The following is a 12379-nucleotide window of genomic DNA, read 5'->3' on the forward strand; positions in this document are numbered from 1 at the left end:
TTATTGCAGAGGGAAATATTTTTGTGTCACTATCTACACTGGACATGGGTGAAATAAAACCAAGTAGTGAGATGTCCACTGAAGCACAACAATCCTTTTTTAAGTTGGGAGTGACCTGCACACTGGGGCTTTGGATGGACCACAGGTGAAACAGAAACAAAGGAGACTGAAGCTCATAAAGAGGCTGTTTGAGAATTGTACTGATACAGTTTGGGTTCGCATTTGGATAATTGGTCAAGTCTTCTCTAACAAACAGCCCGAGACCATCGAGCCAGGCTTGAGCTGCTTAAATCACGACGAAAAGAGGGGAGAAATTCAACTCACAGCTCTCCGCTTTTGCGCCTGAAATACGGGCAACCAGGAGTTGAAAATGTGGTGGGGGAGGGGTCCAATGACGCTTACAACCTGCCTGATGCCATATTCAGGAAGGCCTGTAAATGGGCGTTCAGCCCACGCGCCTGAAACAGGCATAAGGCTGCTTTACTGTACAAATCGGGATCCTATGCCAGTTATAGAACCCCGGATGCAATATTCGGGTACAACCGGTTGAACTCGGTCTTGAACGGCCCGACCTGCGGTCCTTAAAGGGGCTGCTAGAGACCGCTCAAAAAACGACAACAAAACTTTTTCAGTTTTTTCTTTGTGCAGCCGGAAGTAGCAGGTGTGCTCCTCCTTGGCCCCACAAAAATACTGCAGGCCGCTGCCAGCCCAGGCTTGTCCCCTCCTCGGCTTTGACCTACCTGCGGGCCGGCTTGACGAGGCCACCCCAAAGTTCAATTTGACCCCATCTTGTTACAATAGTTTCTCTTTCGGAATAGAAGTGTCACCACAACTTTGTCAATGGAACGTTATAGCCGAGACTCTTTAAAAGATGCAGGTTTTTATTTTCCAAGTCAATTCAAAATAGATTGGATGACGTGCTTGGCTGAGACGGCATGCTATGAGATATGAACACGGCAGTAAGGGAAGTAGGACTGAGCTACCTGATATTCTTGGGTAATCTGAATTTGAATCCATCCTAATGCAAGGGAACGAATGCTTCCTCACAAGGAAGGCTCTTAACACAAAAAATTACTCCCCACCCCAGAAAAATTCCCAGACCATTCTTGAGCAGCCTCCAACAGTCCCTTTAAGAACCGGTAGGTTAGGCCGTTCAACATCTGGTAAAACTGGGCCTAGTGTGTATGCTCCATCCACTTGTACATTAAAATTGCAATAAGAGTTCGATAACCAGCATAGGACCTCAATTTGCATATTTAAACAGCCTCCCTTTTGGGTGGGAGCGCTGGGTGCCCACTTAAAAGCCCAGCTGAAAATTGGATCAGGCAGACCTTGGCCGTCCAAGGAGCGTCCAAGATGCCTCACCCGATTTCCCTCTGCCTGTCTCCCCGGTGGTAGGCAACCATGGTATCATTCAGCCATATGCTAACTAGATGCCGCCCCACTGACCTTGCAAACTCTGGCGGAGTCAGCACTGGGGAGGGGCACCAAGGAGCAGGATCCTGGCATGATCATCGGGATCTCGGCCCATGGATTTTCAGGACCCTCCCGTGCCCTTTAGCATCTTCTCAAGACAACATTTCTTTTCAGTGCTTCGCACCCACCATTGATTTTCTTCATGAAAGGAAGACTCACACATTCATTTTTTTTTGAACAGACACTTAGGGGGTGATTTTAAACCCCAACAACGGGTGGGTTGGGGGCAGGTGGGAGTTGAAAATAGTTGTTTTTTGGGTCGCGACCGCAACCCGGCTTTATTTCCGGGTTTAACGTTGGCGCGGAAAAGTACAGGCTTCCCACTGGGAATGCCGAGTCCAAAAATTTTGAATGTAAGGAATCTTACAACACCAGGTTATAGTCCAACAATTTTATTTTAAAATCACAAGCTTTCGGAGATTATCTCCTTCGTCAGGTGAGTACTCACCTGACGAAGGAGATAATCTCCGAAAGCTTGTGATTTTAAAATAAAATTGTTGGACTATAACCTGGTGTTGTAAGATTCCTTACATTTGTCCACCCCAGTCCATCACCGGCATCTCCACATCATGACAAAAATTTTGAGGTTGTGACCCAAAATAAACAACTATTTTCAACTCCCACTCGCCCCCAACTCACCTGTTTTTTTGGGGTTTAACATCACCCCCTTAGTAATTTTTACTGTAGATTACACCAAATATCTGAGACATGCAGAACTTGGAGCTGTTTGTCGTTTCTCACACTTGTTGGGGTGCTTTCTCGTCAATGAATTGGTCTTACTTTCGAATGACTGGATACCACGAGTCGGTTATTGGAATAGAGAGACACTGGAGAGCTCAGGTACGACAGAAAGTAAAGTGGCAGCTTTATCTTTCAAAATTTCTGCTATGAAACCATGTGGCACCGAGCACATTTTTCTTCCTCAATTCTATATTAATTCCAATAACAGAAAAGCATTTCCTTTTTCCTCCAGTTTTGTGTCTGGAATTTGTTTTGTGGTCTTTAAAGTTATGATCACATGAAATCGTGTTGTCCATATCGAGTTTACTGCACATTTCCTGATACTTTTGCTGTCTTCAAATTTTTAAATTTCATATTTAACAAATGTAAAAAGATTAATATTCCTTGTCATATGACACGATATGTAACAAGATTGGGTACTTTTGTTCGGCTCTGTTAGCATCTGAGAATATATGAGCCTTTTTTGAGGATGTAAAAAGTGTGTAATGCAATTGGAGCCATGTATATATAATAAAATATTGAACATGCAACTTAAAATATAGACGTTCTGTTGAACTTTGCTTAAAACAGTGACGATGAGGCCATTTTTTTCACATAAAGTCAAAACAATAGGATATAAGTCAGAGGAAGTCATGATGAGACTGTACAGAGCTCTGGTTAGACTACATCTTGAGTACTGCATCCAGTTCTCTGTATACTTCAGCATTCTATTGGTTCTGCTGAAATCCAGGTCACTTCAGGCTATCAGTTTAGCTCATTGCTTATGTGGAATACATGTGATAACAAGCGAGAGTTACCTCGGGCAGCAAGTCATGAACTACTATACAAATATTGTAACATAATTGAGGCCATAAAGGAACCATTGAAGGACTCAACGTCATCACACCTAGGTGCTTATTCTTATAGGTACTCCATAGCAGTTCCTCCATATTTCTTATGTTTTTTCATTGTCATAATCATCTGGAATTACAGGCTCATCCATTGATTTTAGTCATCTTCCATCTCTTACAGGCTATATGGAATGAACACTCTGAGGTAACATTAACCATTGGATCTCCTTCAGCGATTGCTGAATGGCCATTTCCCTTTGTTGATCTCACATATCGGATCATATTGGGTACGGTAGTGTAGTGATCCTATTACTGGACTAATAATCCAGAGGCCTGGACTAAAGTGAATGCGAGTTCAAATCCTACCATGGCAGCTTGAGAATTTGAATTCAGTATAAAAGACCTGGAATCAGTAAAAAATGACCAAGAAGCTGTTGGATTGTTCACCACTGTCCTTTAGGGAAGGAAACCTGCCGTCCTTACCCGGTCCGGCCTATATGTGACTCCAGCCCCACACCCCAACGTGGTTGACTCTGAATTGCCCTCTGAAATGGCCTTGCAAGCCACTCAGTTGTATCAAACTAGGAGTGGGCAATAAATGCCAGCCATGCCAATGACACCCACATTCTGAAAACAAATATATAAAAAATATATAGGCTGGCGATAGCAGAGTTGCCTTCTCCTTTAAGAGAGTGGGGAAAAAAATCTTGAAGTCGCAGTTAAAGACATAACATTGTGGGGCTCACTTTTACCACTTTTCATGAGTCATTAAATCAAATATTAAGCTGACGCTTCCAACAAATATGGCTGAGCAATAATACATGTAGCTACAGGTATATTAGCAAGTTAGTGGAATATACAGAGGATGCACAGGGAGGAACAGTGTAGAATCAAACCTGAATCATAAATGGGAAGACTTTAGAACTGATGAATGACAAAAATCACTGGTCAGTTATAAGAAAAAGAATACAAGAAAGTGAAGGATGAAAACAGGCCCATCAGTGGAATGAAGCTCATCCTTTTAATACATTAATTATCCCACTATAGCACCTAATTGTATTTTTAATAACCAGTGGTTAGAGTAGAATATATTAAGAAATGGTCCTCATTTCTCCCTCACTCCATTGCCCTGGGGCCTGTGTAACCTTTGACCTAATTTTCTAACCTTTGTACTGCCGACTACCAATGGTTTTACTTTGGTATTCATTCAGTAAACTTTATCATGGTGAGGGGGTTTTTTTCTCCAAAAGGAACAGTGAGAAATGAGTAAATTTGGTGTGTGCGGATGGGTAACAGAAAAAACTGCACAGAGAAGATGTCACATGAGAAAGAGGACAGGTCTATTTAATACTGAGTCATTGATGGGGTCAGAGGGCTATGGCTGGCTACTTTTATCCTCGGAAGTGATAAAAATCTACATCCTTTCAGAGAGGTGCCACATTCCTTTCCTTACTCCTATAAAATTAAAAGCAGATGCTGGAGGAAAATCCAAGCCCGTTGACCACACTGGTTTACCGTGGAAGAGGGAAACAGAAGCAAAATGTTGTTGGATATGGGGTTCAGCACCAGTATTGTCCAACAGGCTCACTGCTCTTCAAGAAGGAGCAATGCCATTCAAACGTGCGTTTGATACTGAACGCACAGTACAGAACTTTCTCCGCCCCAGATGTGCAGCTACATTGATCTGAGACTTGTCCTGCCACCCACACACTCACAACTACCTAAAATTCCACTCCAAAGATCTTGGCCTTCAAGTCTCTTAAAAAAAAAAGAGAGAAATAGTTACATTAAATTAAAAATATGGAAGTAAAACCTATTGGTAACTCCAGCTAGTCCCCAGGAGCAAAGATCAACCCAACAACAGAAAGGATTATAAATTGCCTGGTAATATTATGATCTTCAGAGTCACTTACCTTCCCTGTGGCCATCAATATTAGCAATTGCCTCCTGGTGAAGAATTATATGCTGGCAATGCAACGAGCAGTATATTTATCACAACAACAACTTGCATTCATATAGCACTTCTAATGTAGTAAAACGTCCCAAGGCGCTTCACAGGAGCAATTATCAAACAAAATTTGACACCGAGCCACATAATGAGACATAAGGACAGGTGAACAAAAGCATAGTCAAAGAGGTAGGTTTTAAGCAGCGTCTTAAAGGAGGAGAGAGAGGTAGAGGCCGAGAGGTTTAGGTAGGGAATTCCAGAGCTTAGGGCCTAGGCAGCTGAAGGCACGGCCGCCAGTGGTGGAGAAATTAAAATCAGGGATGCGCAAAGATATTAACAGATCTTGATCACCTTGCTGCATATTAGAATGAAGGAAAAAAACTTGCATTTATTTAGCACCTTTCACATCCTTATGATGTTCCAAAGCACTTCACAGCCAACAAATTGTTTTTGAGATATAGTCACTGTTGTTATTGAGACAAACACACCGCCAATTTGAACACAGCAAGTTCCCACAAACAGTAAATCTGAACAATTAATCTGTTCTGATGATGTTGCTTGGGGGATGAATGTTGATTAGGACAACATAGGCTCTTGATAAGCAGAAATATAACAATTCAAAAAAATTCACCACCATTCCTTATTGTTTATCCCACAATCACTTCTTTCTTCCTAAGAACGTAAGAAATAGGAACAGGAGTAGGCTACACGCCCCCTCGAGCCTGCTCCGCCATTCAATCAGATCATGGCTGATCTTCGACCTCAACTCCACTTTCTTGCCTGATCTCCATATCCCTTGATTCCCCAAGAGTCCAAAAATCTATCCATCTCAGCCTTGAACATATTCAATGACTCAGCATCCACAGTCCTCTAGGATAGTGAATTCCAAAGATTCACAACCCTCCACTTGAAGAAATTCCTCCTCATCTCTGTCTTAAATGGCCGACCCCTTATCCTATGACTATGCCCTCTAGTTCTAGACTCTCCAGCATGGGGAACAACCTCTCAGCATCTACCCTGTCAAGCCCCCTCAGAATCTTATATGTTTCAATGAGATCACCTCTCATTCTTCTAAACTCCAGAGAGAATCTCCTCATGGGACAACCTTCCCATCCCAGGAATTAATCTAGTGAACCTTTGTTGTACGGCCTCCAAAGCAAGTATATCCTTCCTTAGATAAGGAGACCAAAACTAAACGCAGTACTCCAGGCGAGGTCTCACCAAAGCCCTGTACAATTGTAGTAAGACTTCCTTACTCTTGTACTCCAACCCCCTTGCAATAAAGGCCAACATGCCATTTGCTTTCCTAATTGCTTGCTGTATCTGCATACTAACTTTTTGCGTTTCTTGTACAAGGACACCCAAGTCTCTCTGAACACCAACATTTAATAGTTTCTCATCATTTAAAAAATATTCTGTTTTTCTATTCTTCCTACCAAAGTGAATAACCTCACATTTCCCCACATTATACTCCATCTGCCACCTTCTTGCCCTCTCACTTAATCTGTCTATGTCCCTTTGCAGACTCTTTGTGTCCTCCTCAGAGCTTGCTTTCCCACCTAGCTTTGTATCATCAGCAAACTTGGACACATTACACTCGGTCCCTTCATCCAAGTCATTAATATAGATTGTAAATAGCTGAGGCCCAAGCACCGATCCTTGCAATACCCCACTAGTTACAACCTGCCAACCTGAAAATTACCCGTTTATCCCTACTCTCTGTTTTCAGTCCTTTAACCAATCCTCTATCCGTGCTAATATTTTACCGCCAACCCCATGAGCCCTTATCTTGTGTAACAACCTTTTACGTGGCACCTTATCGAATGCCTTTTGAAAATCCAAATGTACTACATCCACTGGTTCCCCTTTAACTACCCTGCTAGTTACATCCTCAAAAAACTCAATTAGATTTGTCAAACACAATTTCCCTTTCATAAAGCCATGTTGACTCTGACTAATGATATTATGATGTTCCAAGTGCCACTTCCTTAATAATGGATTCCAGCATTCTCCCGACGGCTGACGTCAGGCTAATTGACCTGTAGTTCCCTGTTTTCTCTCTCACTCCCTTATTGAAAAGCAAGGTTACATTTGCTACATTCCATACCACTGAGACTGTTCTAGAATCTAGGGAATTTGGAAGATCATAACCAATGCATCCACTATCTCTGCAGCCACCTCTTTTAGAACCCTAGGATGTAGGCCATCAGGTCCAGGGGATTTATTGGCTTTTAGTCCCACTAGTTTCTCAAGTACTTTTTCTCTACTGATAATAATTACTTTAAGTTCCTCATTCTCATTTATCCCTTTGTTCCCCACTATTTTTGGTATGCTTTTTGTGTCTTCTACTGTGAAGACAGATACAAAATATTTGTTCAACGCATCCGCCATTTCCCGATTCCACATGATAATTTCTCCTGTCCCAGCCTCTAGGGGACTAACATTTACTTTTGCTACTCTCTTCCTTTTTACATACTTGTAGAAGTTCTTACAATCCATTTTTATATTTCTTGCTAGTTTACTATCATATTCTATTTTCTCCCTTTTCAACAATTTTTTGCTCATCCTTTGCTGGTTTCTAAAACTCTTCCAATCCTCAGGCTTATTATTCTTTTTTTTGTTCGTTGATGGGATGTGGGCATCGCTGGCAAGACCAGAATTTATTGTCCATCCCTAATTGCCCTTGAGAAGGTGGTGGTGAGCCGCCTTCTTGAACTGCTGCAGTCCGTGTGGTGAAGGTTCTCCCACAGTGCTTTAGGTAGGGAGTTCCAGGATTTTGACCCAGCGACGATGAAGGAACGGCGATATATTTCCAAGTCGGGATGGTGTGTGACTTGGAGGGGAACGTGCAGGTGGTGTTGTTCCCATGTGCCTGCTGCCCTTGTCTTTTAGGTGGTAGAGGTCGCGGGTTTTGGAGGTGCTGTCGAAAAAGCCTTGGCGAGTTGCTGCAGTGCATCCAGTGGATGGTACACACTGCAGCCACAGTGCGCCGGTGGTGAAGGGAGTGAATGTTTAGGGTGGTGGATGGGGTGCCAATCAAGCGGGCTGCTTTATCTTGGATGGTGTTGAGCTTCTTGAGTGTTGTTGGAGCTGCACTCATCCAGGCAAATGGAGAATATTCCATCACACTCCTGACCTGTGCCTTGTAGATAGGGGTAAGGCTTTGGGGAGTCAGGAGGTGAGTCACTCACCACAGAATACCCAGCCTCTGACCTGCTCTTGTAGCCACAGTATTTATGTGGCTGGTCCAGTTAAGTTTCTGGTCAATGGTGACCCCCAGGATGTTGATGGTGGGGGATTCGGCGATGGTAATGCCGTTGAATGACAAGGGGCGGTGGTTGGACTCTCTTTTGTTGGAGATGGTCATTGCCTGGCACTTGTCTGGCGCGAATGTTACTTGCCACTTATCAGTCCAATCCTGGATGTTGTCCAGGTCTTGCTGCATGCGGGCACGGACTGCTTCATTATCTGAGGGGTTGTGAATTGAACTGAACACTGTGCAATCATCAGCGAACATCCCCATTTCTGACCTTATGATGGAGGAAAGTTCATTGATGAAGCAGCTGAAGATGGTTGAGCCTAGGACACTGCCCTGAGGAATTCCTGCAGCAATGACCTGGGGCTGAGATGATTGGCCTCCAACAACCATTACCATCTTCCTTTGTGCTATGTATGACTCCAGCCACTGGAGAGATTTCCCCCTGATTCCCATTGACTTCAATTTTACGAGGGCTCCTTGGTGCCACACTTGGTCAAATGCTGCCTTGATGTCAAGGGCAGTCACTCTCACCTCACCTCTGGAATTCAGCTCTTTTGTCCATGTTTGGACCAAGGCTGTAATGAGGTCTGGAGCCGAGTGGTCCTGGCGGAACCCAAACTGAGCATCGGTGAGCAGGTTATTGGTGAGTAAGTGCCGCTTGATAGCACTGTCGACGACACCTTCCATCACTTTGCTGATGATTGAGAGTAGGCTGATGGAGCGGTAATTGGCCGGATTGGATTTGTCCTGCTTTTTGTGGACAGGACGTACCTGGGCAATTTTCCACATTGTCGGGTAGATGCCAGTGTTGTAGCTGTACTGGAACAGTTTGGCTAAAGGCGCGGCTAGTTCTGGAGGACAAGTCTTCAGCACTACAGCTGGGATGTTGTCGGGGCCCATAGCCTTTGCTGCATCCAGTGCACTCAGCCATTTCTTGATATCACATGGAATGAATCGAATTGGCTGAAGACTGGCTTCTGTGGTGGTGGGGATATCGGGAGGAGGTCGAGATGGATCATCCACTTGGCACTTCTGGCTGAAGATGGTTGCAAACACTTCAGCCTTGTCTTTTGCACTCACATGCTGGACTGTGCCATCATTGAGGATGGGGATGTTTACAGAGCCTCTTCCTCCCATTAGTTGTTTAATTGTGCACCACCATTCACAACTGGATGTGGCAACATTATAGGCCTCTTCTTTTAATCTAATATTATCCTTAACTCCTTTAGTTAGCCACGGGAGGATCACTTTTAGGAACATAGGGACATAGGAACAGGAGTAGGCCATTCAGCCCCTCGTGCCTGCTCTGCCATTTAATAAGATCATGGCTGATCTGTGATCTAACTCCATATACCCACCTTTGGCCCATATCCCTTAATACATTTGGTTGCCAAAAAGCTATCTATCTCAGATTTAAATTTAGCAATTGAGATAGTATCAATTGCCATTTGCGGAAGAGAGTTCCAAACTTCTACCACCCTTTGTGTGTAGAAATGTTTTCTAATCTCGCTCCTGAAAGGTCTGACTCTAATTTTTAGACTGTGCCCCCTACTCCTAAAATCCCCAACCAGCGGAAATAGTTTCTCTCTATCCATCCTATCTGTTCCCCTTATAAACTTCGATCAGATCACCCCTTAACCTTCGAAACTCCAGAGAATACAACCCCAATTTGTGTAATCTCTCCTCGTAACTTAACCCTTGAAGTCCGGGTATCATTCTAGTAAACCTACGCTGCACTCCCTCCAAGGCCAATATGTCCTTCCGAAGGTGCGGTGCCCAGAACTGCTCACAGTACTCCAGGTGCGGTCTTACCAGGGTTTTGTATAGCTGCAGCATAAATTCTGCCCCCTTGTACTCTAGTCCTCTAGATATAAAGGCCAGCATTCCATTAGCCTTCTTGATTATTTTCTGCACCGGTTCATGACACTTCAATAATCTATGTACCTGAACCCCTAAGTCCCTTTGGACATCCACTGTTTTTAACTTTTTACCATTTAGAAAGTACCCTGTTCTATCCATTTTTGATCCAAAGTGGATGACCTCACATTTGTCTACATTGAATTCCATTTGCCACAATTTTGCCCATTCACCTAATCTATCAATATCCCTTTGTAATTTTATGTTTTCATCTACACTGCTTACAATGCCACCAATCCTTGTGTCATCGGCAAACTTAGATATGAGACTAACTATGCCTTCATCTAAGTCGTTAATAAATACTGTGAATAATTGAGGCCCCAAGACAGATCCCTGCGGGACTCCACTTGTCACATCCTGCCAATGTGAGTACCTACCCATTATCCTTACTCTCTGTCGTCTTTCGCTCAGCCAACTTCCTAACCAAGTCCGTACTTTTCCCTAGATTCCATGGGCTTCTATCTTAGCTAACAGTCTCTTATGTGGGACCTTATCAAATGCCTTCTGGAAGTCCATATAAATAACATCCATTGATATTCCCCTGTCCACTACTTTAGTCACCTCTTCAAAAAATTCAATCAGGTTTGTCAGGCACGACCTACCTTTCACAAATCCATGCTGGCTCTCTCTGATTAACTGAAAATTCTCGAGGTGTTCAGTCACCCTATCCTTAATTATAGATTCCAGCATTTTCCCCACAACAGATGTTAGGCTAACTGGTCTATAATTCCCTGGTTTCCCTCTCTCTCCTTTCTTAAAAATCTTTTCCCAAAGGTAGGGGAGTCTATAACGAGGGGGCATAGATTTAAGGTGAGAGGGGAGAGATAGAAAAGGGTCCAGAGGGGCAATTTTTTCACTCAAAGGGTGGTGAGTGTCTGGAACGAGCTGCCAGAGACAGTCGTAGAGGCGGGTACAATTTTGTCTTTTAAAAAGCATTTGGACAGTTACATGGGTAAGATGGGTATAGAGGGATATGGGCCAAGTGCAGGCAATTGGGACTAGCTTAGTGGTATAAACTGTGCGACATGAACATGTTGGGCCGAAGGGCCTGTTTCCATGTTGTAAACTTCTATGATTCTATGATTCTAAAAAGCGGAGTGACATGTGCAATTTTCCAATCTAGAGGGACAGTTTCTGAATCTAGAGAACTTTGAAAGATTATATTTTTTATTTCTCAATGGGATGTATATTTGTTGAGAATATTGAAATATTTCTTTAAATGTTTGCCATTGCTTTTCAACCATCCTACCCTTTAATTTAATTTCCCAATCTACCTTAGCCAACTCGTCCCTCATACTTATGTAATTGGCTTTATTTAAGTTTAAGACTCTAGTTTCAAACTTAAGTACGTCACTCTCAAACTCAATGTGAAATTCTATCATATTATGATCACTCTTCCCCAGAGGATCCAATACTGTGAGATTACTAATTAACCCTGTCTCATTACACAATACAAGATCTAAAATTGCCTGTTCCCTGGTTAGTTCCATGATATATTGCTCTAGGAAACTGTCTCAATTGCATTCTATGAACTCGTCTTCCAAACTACCTTTGCCAATTTGATTTGCCCAATCTATATGAAGATTAAAGTCCCCCATGATGACTACATTCACCTTTGTTACAAGCTCCTATTATTTCATGATTAATATTTTGTCCAACTTTATAGCTACTATTAGGAGGCCTATAAACTACTCCCACCAATGTTTTCTTCTCCTTCTTATTTCTTATTTCCATCCATACTGATTTTACTTCCTGATCCTCTGAGCCAAGATCCTTTCTTACCACTGTCTTTATCTCATCCTTTACTATTAGGGCTACACCTCCTCCTTTTCCATTTGGTCTGTCTTTTCTATACTATCCAGCTCCCACTTGAACCTGCTGACACTATTCCCTTCCACTGTTGTCCTTGGCGGTCTATTCCACACCTTCACTATTCTCTGTGTTAAGTAGAAGGATTAGAGGGGAGTTGAGGAGAAATGTTTTCACCCAGAGTGTGGTGGGTGTCTGGAACTCACTGCCTGAAAGGGTGGTAGAGGTACAAACCCTCATTGTATTTAAAAAGCACTCGGATATACACTTGAAGAGCCACAACCTACAAGACTACGGACCAAGAGCTGGAAAGTGGGATTAGGCTGGCTGGCTCTTTTTCAGCCGGCACAGACACGATGGGCCGAATGGCCTCCTTCTGTGCCGTAAATTTCTATGATT

This window comes from Heptranchias perlo, chromosome 2 (genome assembly GCF_035084215.1).
Source record: "Heptranchias perlo isolate sHepPer1 chromosome 2, sHepPer1.hap1, whole genome shotgun sequence".
In the NCBI taxonomy this organism is placed as follows: Eukaryota; Metazoa; Chordata; class Chondrichthyes; order Hexanchiformes; family Hexanchidae; genus Heptranchias; species Heptranchias perlo.